The 23,020-nt window shown below is 34.8% G+C and overlaps 1 protein-coding gene across 5 annotated transcripts in view; it reads left to right on the top strand.

Moving 5' to 3' along the window:
- LOC129243074 (uncharacterized) overlaps window positions 1-23,020 on the top strand; it is a 436,614-nt gene that overhangs the window by 136,291 nt on the left and 277,303 nt on the right. For all 5 annotated transcript variants that reach the window (XM_054880171.1, XM_054880170.1, XM_054880169.1 and 2 more), the window contains exon 4: window positions 9,997-10,039. The gene's annotated coding sequence lies outside the window, so the exon portion shown is untranslated. The remainder of the gene's footprint in view (window positions 1-9,996; window positions 10,040-23,020) is intronic.

Below are 23,020 nucleotides of genomic sequence, written 5' to 3'. Positions count from 1 at the left end.
GTTTTTAAATGAGCATTTTCGCAGAATCCAAATTATCTTGAGTGCTTTTATTGACTTTTGACTGCTTAAATTCATTCGGCAAATTTATTTAATTTTTTGTTTTTTGCTGTACCCCCAACATACATTTCCTAAATTTCCCTGACCTTAGCCAATGACAGCGTAGTGAAGGAATTAACCACGGTCACATATCTGCCGGGGCGTTTGTGTAGAGCAATCAACTCCTTCACTACTCGCTCGTTCTGATTTTCTTTTTGCACGCTGCCTTCTTTTGCAGTATGTAATAGACCACGGAGTAGTCGTAGTTGTAAAAATCAAAGGCAAAGCAGATTATAATTTCATATTTAACCATATTTAACTGGCTCAGATGGTAGTATTGTGTGAACCAAGCACATCCTCTATAAACAGATAATAGCTCGTTTATTTCCAAAAATTCCATAGCTTTAAACTAACTAAGATTAACAGTAATATAAAAAGTGGCAGCACATTTAATGCAAAACTAAGGCAAACGAGTATTAACCGAATGGGTATTGGTATACTTCGTACAGAAATAAAAATCTTTAGTAATCATAAAGTTAACATACATATTTTGTTTATACTTTACCACAAATACATTTGTTTAAACCATAAGGGTCTTGAACGGATATGTAATATGGCTAATCGTATCAATTAATCTTCTAATTAAAAGGTTAGAATGTCGAGTGATGGAAATCTTTATTATGAGCACTCCACTGCTTATCTGTTTGTATAACTGCAGCGTTGTCGAAAATGATTGACATCTACACTTGTTAACATTTAACTTTGTTACAAAAAATGGAAGTGAACCTTAAATGGGGCGGGGGGGTGAGCTATTAGTTAAAAATATATGTACGTATGGCTATCATATGGCATTGGAATTATCAATTCAAATTGCTTAGGGCGAGGGCATGCGATTTTTAGCAGAGAAGTGGCTAAAATTGGCTTCCAAGTAACAACTTTTAGATAGCAACTGTTAGTAAGAACTAAACACTGTACATTAGTATTATACGCGTTTTGCATATTTTTGTGAATGTGTTTTGTATTTATATTCCTATTGGCAGCTTGTAGAGAACTTTATGTTATAGTACATATGTACATATGAGCATTTGGAATTGTGGATAAATAAATAATTTAAGTGAGATAAACCTTGGAACAAATTTAAAATTCATTACTAATTTTTATTTTTTTCTCTATCTTGAACTCTGAATTTTTTCATATGCTGAAACATACCAATCTCAAGGTTTTTAAACCCGACACTGTAGTCGGCACCAAAATTAGGTCTCATCCTAAATATCCGAAAGCTAGATTTAGTACCTTTGATTACAGTACTTCTGCGTTAACAAAGGATGTCCAATCATAAATTGATGTAAAAGTAAAAATACACATCTGTTCTAAAAAAACGCTAAAAAGTTACCTCAATAAATTACAAAATGCCCTATCAAGCACTGCAAAATTAATTTAAACTACTTAGAGTTAGTAAAAACTTAAAAACTATTTCTCATACAATATTATATATTACCACTTTTGATTCTAATAAATAACAACATAAATTTTAAGATTGGCAACATTAATAGCGCGCTTATTAAAAGCCACTCCTCTAATGTTTGAGATTAACCTTTCTTCAGAATGGACTAAGTTGAAATGTTCACTTCAAACACTTAGAGCTTTCAGACGCTTTTATGATGAATTTATCACAGCATCAAGCAAAAAAGCAATCAGCTGTTGAATAACATCACTTGCCGGATAAAGGAGCAAATGAAAAAAGGCGTTCATAATTACATTGTTTTATTTAACTGTCACTAAACGACCTCTCAATAATAGCTTTAGGAGAAAAAAAGTACAGATTTTTAAAAAGCGGATCACAAAATGTTCTTCAAAGTTAGAATTTTTTTCACACAAAGTTTAAATTAGCCCGTTTTTCAGGCTACATTCTCGTGTTGGTGTCAGTGTGGCCACATAAAAAGCATTCTATAAAAGACGCATGTATGTAATAACATCTGTGTATTGTATTTGGCACATATGTAAACAGTTGAACTTGATGAATTCGTGAGCATTTTTAATAGAGGATTATATTTTCTACCTTCAAAAGTTTTACACAAGTTTTAGTTGATAGTATGGTTTACTGTTTAACATATGAATGTACATATGTACATACATATGTACTCTATGGGTATGTACCTTTAAAAAGGTGTCCGACGATGCAATCTTAGTAATATCTGACATGTACCTCCTAGACATACTAGCGATGAAAGCTGCCTAAATAGCGAGAACACAGAGGCCTATAACCGCATATATTCACGCGGCGTTACGAGAAAACTAACTGCATCGATGAGTAACAAACATATTGGGATAACTCTACAAAAGGGCGTTGGACGCACAAATGCATTCCAAACCTAAATCTTCGATTAAGGACGTCAGTGGACTTCTTCCTGACCCAGCTCTTAAGTGAACATGTGTGCTTCAAAGCATATCTATGCAGGTTCAACTACGACGACAGTCCCTATCGTGATTACTGCGATGAAAACGTTATAAAACCACATTCACCACATATTCTTCATATGCTCGCGTTTCTGTTCTGTAAAAGAAAAACTCCATAGAGCCTTTGGAGAATCTCCTTCGCTGAAAACATTCGTGTAACATATGCTGCTCTCGAAAGAAAAGTCGAATGCGGCATGCGACTTAGTGCCAAGACTATGAATGAAAGGGATCTGGAAAGACAAAGACACGGTAGCGGAGGCTCATCGCCTTCTCTCTCCGCGTTGTAATATCATACTTGACGGTATTCACGCGGCCAGAGGTGAAATGAGTTCCTCTTCTTCAAGCGACTCAAAGCAACAGACAAAAAGTACCGGAGGTAAAAGTTTTCGGAAAAGTGGACAGAAGATGAAAACTTTAAAGGATGGTTGGAACCTGTGGCGGATGAGCCAAGTAGATTTAAGTGCACTGCATTTAACAAAATTTTAAATTGTGGTAAATCAGAACTACTGAAGAATTCTGAAACAAATATATTCAAAAGAAAAGTAAACGCAATTCAAAAAACGGCTAAAAGTCAATTTTTTTTTTTCAAAGAAAACGCTAACATGCAAACATAAAAAAATGCTAAAAAACTTTGAAATAAGACTCAGCATGGTTTTCGCTGAACATAACGCCGCGTTACATGTGATAGATCATTTAATTCCACTATTGAAAGGGTTGTGAGATCATAAGACAGGTTGAGCTCGGATGGAATAAATGCACCAACGTAATGAAAAATGTTATAGCAAAATCATACAAGCATAATTTAGTGGAAAACTAATAAGAAACAAATTTTTTATCGCAGGTGCAATAGTTCTGCATGCAAAATTTTCAAAACCAATACTTTTGATTCAAATAATGAGTACAAAAACGAAGTGGGAATTTCTAAGGGGATGAAGAAGTATGTAACACCACTGCCTGGCAATCTAACGAGATTTATGTGAAAACTTTTTCTGGCAATTGAATGCAAACTGGTATATGTAAACGCTTTGCTCCTGTAATTAATTATAATTTGACCCATCGAATAATATATATCCACATTTATTTTTTCAAATTAAATATCCTATCGGAAGATCTATGAATTTTGCAAATAGCGTCTCATGTCAATCCCATTTCACACTTGTGACCTAGACAGCTGCAATATACAAACAGACGACCGCTCAAAATAAGATGTCCAACACTCGAAACAGCCTTTTTTATTTAGTGAAAAAGTTATTTAAATACTAAATGATTAACTTGTTTTTATGTATGCTGAATGGTTCTTTAATGCCTTAGCATCCAGCAATAATTTATAAAAAATTGTTCTACTTCAAAATTTTTTGTAAAATTAAGCTTACACTTATAACCACGTACACTCTATCAACTGTGTCTTAGAATTGAAATTTGTGCTTTTTTATTTCACATGAATTAATTATTATCTCAGTAGGGCAGACACCCCTTAAAAGCTGACTGAAGATGATCTCCCGGCGGCACCCACTTTCAAATACTATTCTCGAGCATTTTAGACTCTGCGTCAAGTATTTTACTTCCGATCTTGATTTTGAAGGCACCATAGTTGTTGATCTGTCGAGTTGGTTAATGATTTAGCAAAACAACAACAAAAACACACAAAAAATTGTCCGCATGAGCCAAATCGCATCACTCATGGAACACTTCCTTCCAATAAATCAATAGGTTTGCGGATTGTGCGGCACTAGCTTCTCCCTCAATTTTTGTTGTGCGTTTTGATTTCTTACCCTATAAATAATTAGGTGCCCTTTTATATTACTATGCAGGCAGATCGTTTTGCTGACATGCGGCTAAAGGGCGATAAGAAAATAATGAAAGTTAATTAATTTATTTATTTCATTTTGGGAAGTCAAGAAATACAAAGTTTCTTACAGACTACATAGAACTAAGAGTATTTATATAGAAGTAATTAACAAAATTAAAGCTTAGGAAACTAAATTATCAAATATATATTTTTTTAAATTTCTGTAAACTTAAATTGATGCTAGAATGATTACTTTGCAACATGTTGAAATAAATTAAAATAGTTGTAACAGTCAAAGAAATACTTCTTTTTTAACAATATCAGCTCGAAGTGAAGTCGTCTACACAACCACAATAAACCAAATAAATATAAGAAGCGTCGGATAGGTGAATTTCACTTTCACACAACTTTTTGCAGACTAGAGTGCATACATGCATCATAATACATAAAAGGTGTATGTGAGTGGTGTGCATGCATGTGTATGAGTGTAAATAAAACTACATATTTCTGTATACTTATGACTGATTGGACATTTAATAGGCGACCGCCGATAAAAGCATGGAAGAGAGGATGTACAATGGTATTTTACGTATTCTACGACTTGTTGGACATGCTGGCCAAGCTACAAAGTTTGGTTGGTTGGCTGCAAAAGCTACTCACTGCAACAAATACGTTTATTTTTTTTATTTGGTGCGAATACAAGTAGAACAAATAAACATTTGAAAAAAATTGAAATAAATAAGTAAATAAAACATACATATTTTAACTCGATCAACACTAAGCTATCGCCCAGCATACAGGCAATGAAAGTTGTCTTTGACGAAACAGCTATTGCTGTCACCACTGTCACCGCTGCCATCCAATTAAATGCAAATTTTTAGAAATCGTAACTACTTTTGATGGTAAATAATTTCCTCTTGCATTGGCTGCTGCAAGCAATCTAATGACGACAACGCCAATAGTTTTCAGCAAACACGGTACGGTGGCAATTTGTTGTTGTGCTCTAGCTGTTGATGTCAGCATAGCGTGGCCGCTGGCGACAGTGGAACCAATAAAAGCCACCCACCACGATACTACAGCACTGCACTCATTGCGGACCCTGCGAATGTACCATCGATGAATGCACGCAGCAGCACACTTGTTGTGATTGTCAGCCGTAGCTAACGATATTGTCACAGCTGAAGCCGAATGATGCGAAGGCCTAGATAGCGTGTGCTTTTGGCCGCCAGTTTATGGTGGACGTCACACTGCCGACTGTGGCGTAAAATTCAAATTTATGCTTTTCTTAATTCAAATGGAGCGCATTCGATGCGAAGGCGTACTCGCACGTAGGTGTATACTTATAAATACTTATATGTGTGTACATGCAAACAAGTGTGTGAATATGTATGTATGCATGTCCGTATGGAAGAATGCAATTGATTTGGTTTATACTTTTGTTGCTGCTTTTAAGTGATGTAAAAAAACGGAGTAAAAACAAATAAAAATCCAAATGATTTTATTTTGACAAATCAATTTGCATTTAAATGTATACTGAGTATTTATAAGTATAGATGTAGGATTTTCATTTATTTACATTTATCCCCATTACATCTACGTGCTCTGTGGCGCTATATTTATGGCACGATGGGAATCCATTCATATCATGGCGTGCCCTCCTCTTCTCGGCCCTGATCGCGACACCATTTTCTTCCGCTGCTGCCTTTTTAGGCTATGATTTATGATATCGCTTGCACTGCATTGAGTGCATTTTCGCCATTGCCATCACCAGCGCCAACACTAATGCCGACGGCATCTCAAGATGAAAGCAAAAGTCAAAGACATAAATTAACAAAGTTGCAATGTTGACAAGTGATGTGCATAAATTTCTTTGGAGGAAAACTTAAAAGACTACAAGAAAATTGCAATAAATTTTAAGATAAAAAGAAATTAGTGCGTGTGTAATATTATTTTCCACACCAAAATACGCAAAATATTTCAAATGGCTATTTGACTACTAAAACTAATAAATAATGGCATACCATACATAAAATGGCATCCAAATTTTCTTCACGAAAATGAGAATGGGAAAGCAAAATATTCGTATTGCGGAATATTTAAGATGTTGCAAAAATACGTTAAAGTGTTACGCTCTAATTACGCAACGTTAAGTGTATTCAAGTAGAAAAGTAATACAAAATTAGCCGGAATTCTTCAACTAGAAAGAAATGGTTTGCGATAAACGTATACCAGTAACAAAAGGTGAGTTAATAATATGTAGCATCAGTAATGGCCTAAGTGCTGATTCTTCGTTGAATTTCAAACGTACGATAACCTCTGCTCGGGAAGTAATAGAATCGCTAACAGCAAATATCTAAATTTCACCAAATATCAGTGAATCGGAATCAACTTTTCTCTATAAAAGTAGTGGGAATAAGAATTTAAAAAACATATACCCGATTTTTACTAATGTTGAATTAATCAAACAGTTAAAATTGAGAACAATAAAGTTTCGTATTCAAATAGTAAAACTTTAAATTTCAATACCCTGAATCTTAAAAACGATAAGCTAAGTCGGGCATGGTTTCCATACGATCCTCATACAAAAAAATGTATGATAGTTCTGTAAATTACTTTTTTAATATATAGGTTTTTTTGTTGTATTTTAATTGCCGTTGATATTTGTGTTACCGAACTTAATTTATTTTTATTATGTGTAGTGTATTTTGTTATGTATATATTATATTTACATTATATTTATGTTATGTATTTTGTATAGTTTCGCTGAAATTCTACATGGCACACCGTAAATAAGTAGCATGGTTGGCTAAAGCCGTTCCGTACAGAAATAAAATAGTTAAAATTTTTCCAACTTATACGAATTATTCAGAAGTAAGGCTGTTTTTACTTAGTACTTTACCACAAAATACGCAAAATTAATGTACTAAATACTTTGTTTCATAACATTTTGGTTGACTTTAAATAAAAACGAAAACTGAAAAAAATTTGTGCGAAGTGTCCTATAACAACCACGGAATGCTACACCAAAGAAAGGCAGAGATTTACTTAATTAACGTTTTATTTCCATGCTTCATTCAATTAGATATGAATATCAATACTATATTAGATATCATTTTTAAATTTTTTTGCCATTCATGATTCCCGAATAAAAGTCCAATCACAATTTTGCTATAACTGTTTTAACCAAACCTTAGCATTAAAAATCTACTAAAGTTTCGCAACCCAGCAAGTAAACAAACACGAGATAACCATCAACAAAGATATCCACAAGAAATATTAGAAATATTAGGAGAAAAAAGAAAAGTAAGAAAAAAGTGGCAATCAACAAGGGTGCCCTCCAAGAAAACTGAACTAAACAGATTAACAAAATTGCTCAAAGAAAAAATACAGGAGCATAAAAACAATATCATAAAAAACACTCTGAAAAACTTATCAGCAGAAAAAACAGGTGATTTCTCGCTTTGGAAAGCGATGACGTGTGTCAAACGACCAATTCAACATAATCCGCCAATAAAACAGCAAAATGGTATTCACATTTGGGCTAAAAGCGATGCAGAAAAAGCTGACGTATTTGCCAACCACCTGCAGAAAATATTTCAACCGCACCGAAAAACAATAAATTTCACTCCGCCATCAACTGTACAAGAGTTCGTTAAAATAAAGCATTTCAGTATAGATGAAGTTGCTACCGAAATTTCCAATTTAAAATTAAGGAAGAGTCCAGGGTTCGACTTAATAACCGCCGAAGTTTTGAGAAATATATCAACTAAGGCGCTAATTAAATTGACTTTTATAATGAATGCATGCCTAGATTGGAAATATATACCATTCCAATGGAAAGTATCCGAAATAGTAATGATACCTAAACCAGACAAAAGCCCGAATGAAGTGTCATCTTACCGGCCAATCGCTCTGCTTCCAGTAATGGGTAAACTATTCGAAAAGCTGTTCTCCAAACGCTTAAAATCTATAATTGCATGTAGAAACATCATACCCTCACATCAGTTTGGCTTCCGGGAAAAACACTCTACCGTCGAACAAATACACAGGATAACACATACAATAGAAGACGCGCTAGAGAGTAATAAAGTCTGCTCAGCAATATTCCTTGACGTTGCCCAGGCATTTGATAAAGTATGGCACGAAGGACTACTTTGTAAATTAAAAGCCCTTCTTCCGTTGCAGTTCACTGACATTTTGGAATCGTATATTATATAACAAATAGGTACTTTAGAGTGAAGCAAAAGCAGGCGTATTCGGAAATAAAACAAATATTGGCCGGAGTACCACAAGGCAGCATACTCGGCCCAGTACTGTACCTACTCTATACCGCAGACCTGCCAGTACCGAAAATGTGCAAAGTAGCTACATTCGCTGACGATACATGCATCTTAGCTGTTGGATCAACTGAAAACGAATCCATCCAGAAACTGCAGAAGTCCATTGACGAAGTTGTCACATGGACTGAAAATTGGAACATAAAGCTAAATGAAACAAAATCAGTTCACGTGGATTTTACTAACAAAAAAATTATCTACAAACCAGTTCATATTTTGTCAGCAATAGTGCCAAATGCTAATAGTGCAAAGTATCTAGGCATGACTTTAGATGTAAAGCTCAAGTGGAAAGAGCACGTGAAAATCAAAGCTGCTGAGCTGAATCTAAAGACGCAAAAACTCCAGTGGCTGATTGGCAGAAACTCTGAGCTATCAACTCAAAATAAACTCCTCATTTACAACCAAGTGCTAAAGCCGGTGTGGACCTATGGTCTTCAATTATGGGAATGTACTGCAAAGACCAACATCGACATTATACAGCGCCTCCAAAATAGAGTAATCAGGTGAATCGTTAAAGCTCCCTGGTACGTGCGTAATGAAGATCTGCACAAGGATTTAAATTTAAAAACCGTCTCAGACACAGCCAATCTCTGTGCAGTTAAGCATGCTGAAAAGTTAAAAAAACACATTAACGCAGAAGCTTCCGCACTAAGCGATGAAGCAACTGTAAAAAGAAGATTAAAAAGAAAGAAACCTCAAGACTTAGTTGTCAATATTGTTTAAGCTACTTCAAATTGTGAAATGAAAATTACTTATTAGTTTTATACTAGGTGTAATCTTTATGGAATGTAAATAAAAAATGTATAACATTTCAATAAAAAAAACAAAAAAAAAAAAAAAAATGTTTCGAAATTGATCTCTTTACACCAGCTAATCCTATGTCACAAATCATATGCAGGGTTACCAAGAAAGTCATCCTAAATCCTTAAGGACATTATTGTTTAAGTAGTTTCTGATTATGTTATGTCTGGTTATGTTGGTGCATAAATAATAGTGGTGCATACCGTAAATTATTTTATTATTTGGTGTACATAACCTCGGCAGATTTTATTCTGCAATTTGTCGTGTGCATCTTGAGTTTGACCCACAAGTGGGGATACCTACTTTTATCAAGGCAGACATCCACATGTAAGTTGGTTATTACCTACTTATTGGCAACCGCTGTTAGAAAAAACCATTTCTATCGTTTGATGTATTAATATTTCATGTTTATAGTGGGCAACGCCAATCAAATGGTCACGGCAAAGCTTTTTGGCTGGGACAGTCTCCATTTATAACAAATTAGGAATTAAAACAAATTTTTTTTTTTTTTTTCAAATAGTCGTATAAGTAAATTTTCAAAATACTTCATTCATTTATTCTTTGTTTTCATTTCAGATTACTAATCTATCCGCAAGGCCCTCGCTTGATATATGAAGAAGTAAGTAGGTGATGCATGCCATAACTAACATATTATAATTTACACCGGAGTGAAATAAATATGGATTAGGGATGCCTATATCGAGTTCTTAGTGGTTTTCAGGTCCCGAAATTCCTCGCATTCTTATTTGCGATACATATATAGTATGCGTTCGTGAACCAAATTAATCACGAAATCTCAGGATCTAAACATTTTCCGCTAATATTGACATCCTGATAGGCCAAGGCGGCGCAAAATTAATCCCCCTATCGGAAGATTTATAGTTTTGTAAATGGTATCGTATGTCATTCATATTTGACATTTGTGAATGCAGTATACACTAAAAACGGCATTCGAAATCAAAATTGGATTATTAATTTTACGTCACCTTGTACATGTGCATCCTCTTCATTTTTAATATATAAAATATCAACCTTGAGCTGCTGACTGTTTTTTATTGAAAAACTAATAAGTATTTAACATTTCCGCTTTCTTAAAAATGTTATTCAATCATACGAACGGCTTTGATAATAGGGCTGTAAGCCCAATTCATAACGAGAAATTATGAATGAACGGGCGCCGAGTAGTCAGCTCTTAACCTTAACCTTTCTAAGGATTTTCAGTCCATTTTATGTGCTATTTTTTGGGAAGTATGTGAACATTGATTGGATTTGACAAAAAGACAAGTCGTCTGCAAATGAACTCAAAATCTTATAAAAAGCTTTGGAAAAAATGTTTTATTGGTAACCAAATAAATTTTTGTAATTAAACAAAATATTTGTATGTATTTTTTGCAAAGAATTTTTTATACATTTGTTGTAATTAAAATAACTGTAAATCTTATTAAACAGTGAAAATCACCACAAAGCAAAAATGCGGATGGCAGCATAATTTCTTCCAGTACCTTAAACACTTCTTGCTTCAATCGCTGGCTGTTGGCAACTAACCACTGTCACTTAATTACCTATGAATTAAATGAGGAAATATGGAAATCAACTCATTTCCGAAATTTCTCGGGCAGACAGCCGACAGAGATAGTTAAAGAAGCAAAGAATACAACAGCATCTGTCATTGCAAACAATTTCGTAGCATCAATTAAGCTGCTGTTGTAGTAACTACTATATACCTACTTACGTACATACGTTTATTCTTGGCATTGTACTCAATCTCAGCTGTAAAAACTTAGCTATTGTATTTTTTATGGGTCAAGGGAAAATTCTGAGATCTAAAATTCTTTGTCTTTCAACAATAATTTCGGTAGCAAATTAAAATCACATTAGAAGAATACAGACAGAGAGAAAGAATGTAAATTTGCTTACTTTATTTATCATCATTCGGAGAGAACAAAGAAAGAACAAAAGTAGTAGAAGAAAATCGGTAACTCCGACTATGAAATGTAACTAGCGCCCATGGCATGAACTGGCACTCCGCCACTAAGCTAATTTAAGATTCTATTGTAATTTTCCGGCACATACAGTTATATAAACAGTTGTATGAATACAATCGTACAAATATTCATATATATACGTATATATTTAAACTTTTGTGGTAACCCAATAAACATTTGAGAAAGAAATTCTAAAACCTTTGAAAACATCTTAGTTCTCAATTGGATATTCAGCATTGGTTACACTCTGCAAGAGCATTTTTGGGGACGCAGTTAGTAAAACGTCAAAATCATTTTTTGGCAAAACTGGCCATTTTAAATTTGCAATATTTTGCCTAAATGTTTTTAGAATCAACGAAAAAAAGAGTTAGAAGAAAGAAATATGTTGTTAAGGTGTGTAAGCCCATTAAATCTGTCACGAAAGGGCGTTTTGGCCACTTTTTAGAGAGTCCAAATAAAATGAAATTTCCAAAGTCGCTAGAGGGTTACAATGCTCAAGAAAATTATTTGCTAATAGGACTATGAATAAGTTCGTGCGGTTTTTTCGAAATTTGAAACTTTATTGACGTAAAATGGTTACAAATTTAATATTTAAAGTATTGTCCATCGCTTACTACTACTTTTTCCCATCTTTCTGGCAATTCACGGATTCCCTTTGTGAAAAATTCGGTCGGTTTTGCCGCAATCCACGAATCGATCCATTTTTTGACTTCATCGTAATTACGGAAGTGCTGGTCAGCCAGGCCATGTTGCATCGATCGGAAGAGATAGTAATCGGATGGCGCAAGGTCTGGACTATACGGCGGGTGGGGTAGGACATCCCATTTGAGCGTTTCTAAGTATGTTTTGACCACTTGTGCAACATGTGGCCGAGCATTGTCATGTTGCAAAATAACTTTGTCGTGTCTATCGGCGTATTGCGGCCGTTTTTCTCGCAGTGCTCGGCTCAAACGCATCAATTGTCGTCGGTAGACATCCCCCGTAATCGTTTCATTCGGTTTCAGTAGCTCATAATACACAACACCCAGCTGGTCCCACCAGATACACAGCATAACCTTCAGGCCATGAATATTCTGCGCCGACGTCGATGTTGAAGCATGCCCAGGGTATCCATACGTTGCCCGACGTTTTGGATTGTCGTAATGGACCCACTTTTCATCGCCAGTCACAATTCGATGCAAAAAACCCTTTCTTTTGTGCCGTTGAAGCAGTTGTTCGCATGCCATAAAACGGCGTTCAACGTCTCTTGGCTTCAATTCATACGGCACCCAATGGCCTACCTTTCGGATCATTCCCATGGCTTTTAAACGTTTGGAAATGGTTGATTGATCAACTCCCAAAGTTTTTGCAACCTCTTCTTGCGTTTGAGCCGGATCTTGATCGAGCAATTCCTCCAATTCGGTATCCATGAACTTTGGCGGCGCACCCTCGCGTTCTTCGTCTTCCAAGCCAAAATCACCACTTTTAAAGCGTGCAAACCACTTCTGGCACGTTCGCTCAGCTAGAGCATGCTCACCATAAACTTCCACCAAGATACGATGACTTTCGGCTGCTTTTTTCTTCATATTAAAATAATGAAGAAGAATTCCCCGCAAAAACACATTATTTGGCACGAAATTCGACATTTTCAAGTGTGGTAAAAATATTGTTGTTTACGCTTCAAATAAAAAACTTATACTGACGTTTGTGCCTTACGACAGTAGCTCTCCAATGAATGTTTGGAAATGTGGATCGATGGAATAATAATCAAGTTACGCCATCTATTGTAAAACCGCACGAACTTATTCATAGTCCTATTAAAATTGCACTAGGAGCTCCCACCAACAAAAAAAGCTTTGCTTAAAGAGAAGTGCACAGAAAATAAAAATAGGCAACAACTTTTTATGCTTTATTTTATATGTCGTTTATATCATACCACCTTGATCAAAAACTTCCCTGAACAGCCGCCAGGTGACACTCTTAAGTTAACTGATTTGAGTCATATTATTTTTTTAGTTTGCCACATTTCTACCAAAATTCTAAGGCCATTGCTTACATTTGTAAAAGCTACGCCATCTTGAGTTAATCTACCTTTACACGTGGATTTGAATTTCTACCAAGGAGTTTGTATTAAATTTGGGTTAAAAATGCGATGCAGATTCAATGGTGTGAAAACCCCCCATGTTTTTAGAAAGTTAGTGCCAAAGTTTTGCAGAAAAGTTAGTGCCAAATGTCCGGAATTTCATGCAAAAAAGTACAAGACATGAATTACAAAGCTGAATCCGACCCAACATTCACCACACGCAATCCAGACATCAGGCGAGTGAGTGGAGAGTTCCGAATGAACGAATACTATCCAACAGCCATTCAACTGATATGGCTCCCTGCGATTTTTTTGTTTTGATCGAGTCAAAAAATCACTACGGGAATACGTTTTAACAGTCGAAGGAAAGTAATGTGAAAAATCGGAGACAATCCCAATGGCTATACCGAAAATAGAGTTCCAGAAATGCATCAAGAGCTGGATCAAACGCTGGAGGAATAAATTTGTATTTTGAATTTTCTGAATACATTCCGGGAATTTTTTGATCAAGGTGTTTTACATATATAACCCTTGCTCTTTTCGGTCGTGATGGTGTGGGGAGTGTAAAATCAGCATCAGCAGCCAGAGTGTAATATCAAGCTCTTCTTTTGTGCTATGCAAAGAACTTAGGCCGTCCGACCTATTAGCAGTATCTTATTACATAAAAACATGTCTATACATTTACTTAGAAATGCATAGTAAATTGAGTTTTTGTGAATACTGTGTAAATGGAAACTACTGTATTTTGCTTTAGCAATTTATACAATTGTTGTACACAAAAGATTTGTATGGTATGTATGTATGAATATGAATTTAATAAATACTTTTTTACACGAAGCAGAATTTTCATAAATATAAACTAATTTGTTATCGTAACTTGATATCTTTCCGTATCAGCGGCAAGGCTGCCACTAAGTGTGAGATCTACGGACTCCATTCCCTTTCCGGTCATGTTTGAGATGAAGTTGAGAATATGACCTTTTTCAAGCTGAGAACTAATGAAAATCTGCTATTAAAAGCTTGAGAACGCTATCAACGGTAAGTTTAAATGTATTTGGGAACTAGCGTTTGAGATTTAAGAAATGGTAAGTTATCAACTTGAGATCGAGCAAAAATGAGTATTGGGAATACATTCGACGAGAAAAAACACATTATCGACTGCCAGCGTATCTGCTTATAAGAAAGACATTATCTTATAATTACCTCCGAGTTTGAATATTACATAATGACTTTGGTAATTAATTTTTCCGGCTTCTGGCATCTTCTCAACAGGTGGATTCAAAAAACGAAATAATAAAAAAAATAGATAAAAATCTTAAACATTATTTAATATCCCTTTGAAAGCTTTGTCGGCAAAACCTAAATTTACCAACTTATCACTACAAACTTTTATGAACATTACACTGAAGTTTGACAACTCGTCTTAGGGTTTTTACGATCATTCATATTTTACGGCCACATTTACAAATTTTTCAATGTTACTGATCAGTGAATTTTGAGACTGACAATTTGTAATTGTTGATATTGATTCCCAAATATACGAATTCATTTCATTGACGGTGTCAACGCGATCCCTTTTTCGCTTGAAATTCAGGTCCTTTGGAACCAACTTTGCAGCAATATGGCCCAAATCCAAATCATTAACTACATATAATGTCCTCAATGGATCCAGAAGCAATATAAAAGTCATCTGTTAACTCTCTGATTTTTAACTTGCAGTTATTGATCAACTCTGTCTTCACTTTATTGATGTTCTGGTTTTTAATATCGACAGCCTGCCACTACGTTCGTCATCCTCTAAGGACTCACGAGCTCTTCTGAAGCGTTCACGCCACTCGTAAGCGGCAATCTTCTTTGGAGTATCATAACAAAAGAGTTTCTCAATATTTCTTAGGATTTCGCACCATTTAACTCATTTTTAACGCAATATTTTATACCAACACATTGTTGAAAATTTAATTGCATTTTTAAAACTGTAAAAAATGTAAAACTCGTGAAGAGGTAGATTTACTCAAGACGGCATAACTTTTACATATGACAAGCAATTTTGATAAAATTTTGGTAGGAATATTAAACGCCGATGTGGCAACCTAACTAAAAACATTGTCATCTGGCGGTTGTTATGGGAACTTTCTGATCAAAGTACAGGGTGGGCCATATAGCGTTTGCTTTTTGAACCACATATTTTTTTGAGAATTTTAACACAAATGACATGTCAAATGTGTTCATAATTTACTTAAAGGTTTGACATTTACGAAATGGGACGTTATACGCTTGAACAAAATTGGGAAATATTGAAAACCTATTTCCAAAGTGGTGAGTCTTCTTCTTCTTCCGCGGTTACAGTAAATGGCGAGCGTTACCGTGAAGAGGATGACATGGACGACATTTGGTTTCAACAGGACGGTGCAACTTGTCACACTGCCAAAGTTACACTCGAACTTTTGGCTACCGTTTTTGAAAACCGAATAATCAGCCGAAATTCCGATATCAATTAGCCGCTCGGAGCTGTGATTTAAGCCCGTTGAACTACTTTTTGTGGGGAGCCGTTAAGGAAAAATGCTATGCGAACCATCCAGAGACGATTGATGCTTTAAAACATGAAATCGAAGTTGCCATTCATAAAATTGGAGCCCAAACAATCGAAAATGTGCTTAAAAATTGGGTTGATCGAATGGCCTACTGTAAAGCCAGTCGTGGCAGTCATTTGAACGATATTATTGTTCATTCTTAAATGAGAATGATCAATCTTCAAAATAAAAAGAAAGGTTTGACAAAATATTGATTAGTGTTTTTTATAGCCGATTCAAAAAGCAAATTTTACATGGCCCACCCTATAGTACTTACAAGTACAGAAGTAGTCCTTACCCCTTTTCTGCATTGGTGTCCGTGTTTTGTTTATTTTTACTTTTCACTGCTCATCTCAGATTCACTTAATTAATCGATAAAACAGATAAGAAAGTTATGGCTATAATATAAATCCAACTTATAATGTGGCGAATTGTATTTTTAAGCTTGAAAATGTTCATAATCTGACACTGAACACAGAAATACTTCAACTTCGCACGTTACAATTTGGTACTTAAATGTAATAAAAATTGTTTATGACTTCCCAATGTTAAAAAGTTGCATTTTCAACATTTTGGGTGAAGTTCACGAAAGAGCAACATTAGGAAATTTTTTTAATTGCCACTGAAAATCTTAGTCGATGATTCTTAGTCATTAAGCATTGAACTAGACCAGCGTCCTACTAAAGAGCATAAATTCAACATATTCACTATTGAACGTCTCTGTGCTAATGAGCCAATCCGAAATTGCGCCTCAAATATCGCGCAAAATAATCCAAATCAGTCATTGTAGTGCGATGCACAATAATCGGAAATTCCTCCAACCACATTTTATTGAGTGTTCATTTGAAATGCCGACATTTCTCCAATTGGTTTCTACTTTGTCTCAATTAAAAACAAAAAAAAACAAAACAAAACTGTGAATATATAATATATTATTTATAAGTATTTTTGTTTTCTCTCCCGACAAAAAATAAATTTTTTTTAAGTTACTGAGAAATTCCTGCTTTCACATTATTTTGTGACTTTGTCTAAATTTGTTTCCGTAATTGATTGCCAATATTGTAAATACCAAAATATCACACACAAATTATATTTTATTCATTTAAAGTTAAGCTTCCGCCTCAAACTTTTCGTTATGTTGCTCAAAGCATTTTTGGTTATGATTTTTTGTTTTATTATTCGAGAAAGGTGCTTTCGATGCGCCACCAACAAAGGAAAGTTGTCACCAGCACCAGCACGAGCATATGAATTTGTGTATATGTATGTATGTATTCATTTGAGTGGCAAGGTGAGGATCAAGCAACAAGTCAGCAATTGACTCCAATTCATGGCTTATAGTCAATGTTATAGACTCCATAACGGCGTGAATCATTAAAGTTTTCATTCACTTTTCAAATGCATTTTTCATTGTTAAATTGATTGCGACTATGAAAAATGCATGAAACTGCCAAATGAGTAACCATAAAAGGCAAATAAATAATAACTAACACTCGCTAAATGGTAGCCATAAAAAATTTGCAGGTAAAATAGAAAAAATGCAGTTAAAGCAATTAGAAATTAAAATTACATTGTATGCTCCACTGGATGGGAACGCATGGGAATTGTTGGCATTGCTATTGTTGATGTTGCAACAAAATTGTTGCTATTGCTGCCACTGAATGTTGCTTGTTGTTCTCCTTGCGCTTAGTGTTGATCAACTAGTCGGCTATCGATTGAGAGTCGATTTTATTATGTACACGTATTTCCATAATTGTTTTGGATGATGTTGTGACTCATAAAAAGCAGATGCGTAATTGTTTAATGAAACGTTGTACCAACAGTAGTTGTTTGGAAAGTGCCACACTTCATTGAAAAAGCTGCACCATTGAACGTTCAGTCCGTGATTATTGGTTTATAAATAAACGAAAATAAATAAAAACGCCGGAGTTGTTATAAGTACTCAAATAAATGTAGTAATATGGAGTTAAAACAAAACATTAACTGGAAAACTAACACATACGAGTACGAGTTTATTCACGTATACGCACACGTACCCATTTCTGCGCGATAAAGTGCTTCATAAACATAAGCGAAATGTCATGTACATATTTGCTATTTGATTGAGGTGTGATAAAATTGTTTGCCTATTCTAATTAGTAGTCAAAATACATGCATACATGTAGTAGGGCGGTGCAAATTTGTTAGTTGATTATGTTTAGCTTCCTTTTGGCAATGAGCTTGCAACAAAATAACCGTTACTAACTTGTCCAGGGCTCCTATTCTGTAAGGTAATTCTATTTGATTTTATTGTTCGACACGAATTCGTGTAAGCATTTTATATGAGTTTCGGATCGAGTTATTAGTTCCACAAAAGTGGTACCACACAGTTGCCAGAGTAATCGAATGTTAAACGTCAAAATATGTAGAATAAAATTACATGAACAACTTATTTGCTTTCTTCATTTAATAATCTAAAAATTGAATATTTTTTACAGACTATGAAAAACAACTTAGCGCTAAAGAAGTAAACCAAAAAATGAAGAAAATGCAACATTTCTTATAAAAGTTTACAGATAAAGAATATTAGAGAGCCTACTATTGATAAAGACGTCCTATTCCATCTTCGAACACACAAGAGAGGAATATAACAGCTTTAGAGTATAAGGGTCAGCAAAGTCCGAACTAAAACGTCAAATAAAAACCAGTACAAGTAATTTATATGTTTTTGAAAAGAGATTCTAAAGTCAAATATAATCTCGATCAATAATTTCCTTGGATGGGATAATCTAGAGCCACCAATGCGGTAGGAAGTAAGAATAAGAGAACAAGTTTTAAAATAAGCGGCATAAAAACACTTGCTTATATTTAAATTTAGCTTATTTCTTTTACACCAGGCAGCGACGTTATGTAATATACTCGTAGAGTCTGCTGTACTTGAAATCATGGAATATATCTTTAATTTTTTTTTTTATCATCAGCATACAAAAGAAAATTTGCGTTATTAAAACAACTGGAAATGTCATTAACAGAAATTATAAAAAGTAGGGGACCAAATATACTTCCCTGTGGTACACCAGAGGACGCAATAAAATAAATAGGTGACGCACTATCAGATTAGGTTAGATAACAACATATTTCCGAAAGGAGAGATCAGATTGCAAATTCATTTTAAAAGAGTGGAGGGAAATACAATAGCCCTCAATTTGGAAATTAACTGTGATTAAACTTATCAAAAGCTTTTGAAAAGTGTCTGCACAAAGTTTCATTTTGCATTCGATTTTGAAAAGTAGATATACAATATCCAGAAACACCGGAGGATTTAGAAAAGTTGGTTTACCTTTCTTGAATCCGTGTTCGCCTACAGCGATAAAACGATTAACTGAAAATTTATCTTATTATTATTTTTATTACCACTTTTGAATACTGGATAATTAGGGGTTACTTTTCAAGTGTCTATGAACTCTCCTCGTTAAAGGGGACATTTAAAGTTTTTAAAAAGATGCTAAGATAGCCCGTCTACTATATAAGTAGGTCAGATTTTGTTGATGCCCTGAGTTTTCGAATTCCATCTACAACATCAGTAAGTATGATATTAAGGTAAACAAACTATTATTAACTGAGGAATTCATATTCTGGTGACACTCTTGAATTAAATTCTAGAGTTTCGGTGGAAGAAATCTGTAAACAGATATACTGCAGGGAGGGATATGTTGAGCTTCATTTTAATAGACAACGGAAGTAATACGTGACTATGATTTCCTGCGTTTAACATCCCTAGAAGGAGCTAGGATTTAATTTTATGTCCGATTCGAACTTAAGAATATAATTGTACTTTAAATTTATATCCAAACTTTTAAGTTCTCTAGAAAAATGCAAATTTTTATCTTCATGAGTGATGGAGTTTGTTAACTTAACTAGAATCACTGATATACATATTATAAAATTATCGCAAAGAGCAACATCGTGCGTGAGTGGTCTATCTCCATTTAATGATTCAGTTAGTCACCAGCAAATTTCTACATATTTGTCAGCGCACTTTGTGTAGCTCTGGACAAATTTGGAAGCGATTCTATAAATTCCACCATAACTCCAAATTGGCCGTGTTTTGTGTGTTGACAAGTGTTGATTGTTCAAACTTGTTATACAGGGTGGCTGATGAATTTTGCTACATTAAGAAACTCAAATAACTTTTTTTTAGTCTATGGAATTCATTTATTTTTTTTTTTTCAAGTTGAAGGTCATTAAATTTTATTAAATGTAGCTTAACTAGTTTTAAAAATAATTGAATTTAAATGCCCCCCATGCTCGTTGACACAAGTGCGGCATCTTAGTAAAAAGTTGTTCATTGCTGCTTTGAGAGTTGCGACAGGAATAGCCGCAATTGTTGCCCGAATGGATTGTTTTAGTTCATTCAAATTTGTTGGCTTTGTTTTATAAACTTCTTGTTTACAGAAACCCCATAAGAAAAAGTCAGGTGCAGTAAGGTCAGGCGACCTGGGGGGCCAACGAAATTCGGAGTTTCTTGAAATGAGTTTATTGGGAAATTTTCGTCGCAACTCTGTCATAACAGTCTGGGCTATGTGAGACGTTGCCCCATCTTGTTGAAACCACACAGAGTTGAAAGGAATTCTCTTTCGGCGTAGTTCTGGATAGAAAAATTCTTTCAGCATTTTCAAATAACGGTCTCCAGTAACCGTAACGGTGTGACCATTTTCTTCAAAAAAATAAGGCCCGACAATACAGCGTGAAGAAACCGCACACCACACTGTCACACGAAGAGGATGCAATTCCGTCTCGTGAAGTATCTGTGGGTTAGAAGTTTGTTCACATTGCCGTTTAAATCGAAATGGGCCTCATCAGACATGAAAAGGCAGTTTAACATGTTTTGGTCTTCTTCCACCATTTGCAGGATCTTTTGGCAAAATTCCAAGCGAATCGGCAAGTCTGCTGCATTCAGTTTGTTAACCATTTCAATTTTGTAGGGAAATAAGTCTAAATCTTTGTGCATTATTGTTTGCAAAGACTGTCGGCTGACACCAAGTTGAGCAGATAAGCTTCTTGTTGAAACCCTTGGATTGCTTTGTATAGCTGCAGCTACAGCAGCGATCGTTTCCTCCGTCCGAACTGGTGGGTTTCGATGATAAGGCCTTCTTGCGACTGTTCCTTGCTCAGCAAAATTATTCACCAGTCTCATTATGGTCCATCTGCTCGGGGGATCGCCGCCAAACATCCACCTGTACTCCCTCTGTACCAAAACTACGGACTCCAGTGCGTGATAGCGGCGGACTATCCAAATTCTTGTTTGCGTGTCCCAGTTATCGATTTTAATAAATTTTAAAGATCAATCTGCAAATTAAAACAAAAATGGAACAGATAACTTAAAAAGAAAAAAAGTTATTCAATTTTTTTTTTGGTAGCGGCTTTTATCAGCCACCCTGTATTTAATAAAAAATTACTGAAATACTCGCATTTTTCAAATAGTTTTGTTTACGTATAACTCAAAAGCAAACGAGTATTTTTGCGAAGCTGGAATGAATTTAAAGTTTTTCAAATAAACTATTCGAAAATATAATTCAAAATGCGAACATAGAGTTTTCAAGCACAAAAATTCCGAATTCGAGTAAATTTATTTTTGAATCGAGTTACAGCATAAGGATGCAGTAGTTCTTGCTAGTAGTTCTTTTGGGAGGCGTTAGAAAGCATTTACAACAAGTTTTTAAATTTTTTCCTTACAATGATAATTTAACAGGCGCTGTTAAAAAGTTGTAAAAGAAACATGTGGAGAATTAATTGTCAAAGTAATTCAAAGTTGTCATGAGTAAAGTATAAATAAAACACCCTGTATAAGTTACCCGAACAACTTATTGCAATCTTCTTTATGTTCTAATTTATATAGAAGGTAAATTTCGCGCTTTTTTACGATGTTAATTAAGATAATTTCAAGTCATATCTCAAGTTTTAGCTCTTACCTGTCCATACATTCGTATCTAAAAATTCATTTGTGAATAGTGGTAGGAAATCAAACATTAATGCGATTTTTTTTTTTTTTTTGAAGAATTATTTTTTTAATAAAATTAGGCAAGCTATTAAATTTATACAGCGAAAAAATATTTGAAGAGAATCCCAAAATACAAGACAAATTGCAAAAACATAACCTACAAAGCTAGGCATGTTACTTCTTTTTTAGTATAAACTGGTTTTTGACATGCTCTGCACCGCTTATGTGAATTTCGCTGTGGCAAAATCAGTTCAAAATAAAAAAAAAAAATATATGGCATCGGTAATTGGAGCTGCCTCGTTGAATCCTCTTCTGGCTTCTCGAGTTGTGGAGTCATCAAAATGTATATTTTTGAAGATGACTAAACCTCGAATCATTGGCTTTGATGCATGGTAGAAGGGATACGTATAACGAGCCCACAAATCAAGCATTCAATAATGATTGGAGTTTTGAACCGCGAAATTTAAAATTGTACCCAAAAATGCATCCAACTCAATCAAATCCATTGGAACCCACTCAAGTTTGTGCCGACCGCGGTTTGCTTTATTCTTTTCCACTGCAAATTTTGCATTTCTTCAGTTCGTATAGCATATAATGAAATCTTTTTTCATGTCCCTAAATTTCAAATTAAAACTTGTTTTTTTTTTCGACAAAATATTTGTGTTGACAGATTCACATGAAAGGGAAACAAGGTGATGGATAGAAGCGACGATTGAGATGAATGATATTTTGCATTTGTGCCCGACCAGAAGTAGCCTGACCGTATTCTCTCTCGAAGTATAAATTTGATACGCCCTTAACTTGTGCATAGCTGAACTCAAAAGTTGATGCTCAACTTTTCCATCCATCGCCTCTTCGATTTGGACTTCAATATTATTCAAATCAGCAATTTCTTGTTCCGAATTTATTTTTGCCAGAAAGTGGGCCACTTGTTCTCCTTCTGACAGATATTCACCTTCGATATATTCGAATCGTTTATCTTCTTCATCCACAAAGAATGCGCTTA

Source organism: Anastrepha obliqua, chromosome 3, assembly GCF_027943255.1.
Source record: "Anastrepha obliqua isolate idAnaObli1 chromosome 3, idAnaObli1_1.0, whole genome shotgun sequence".
Lineage (NCBI taxonomy): Eukaryota > Metazoa > Arthropoda > Insecta > Diptera > Tephritidae > Anastrepha > Anastrepha obliqua.
Note: the sequence above shows the minus strand (reverse complement) of the source record. Positions and strands in the feature narration are given on the sequence as shown.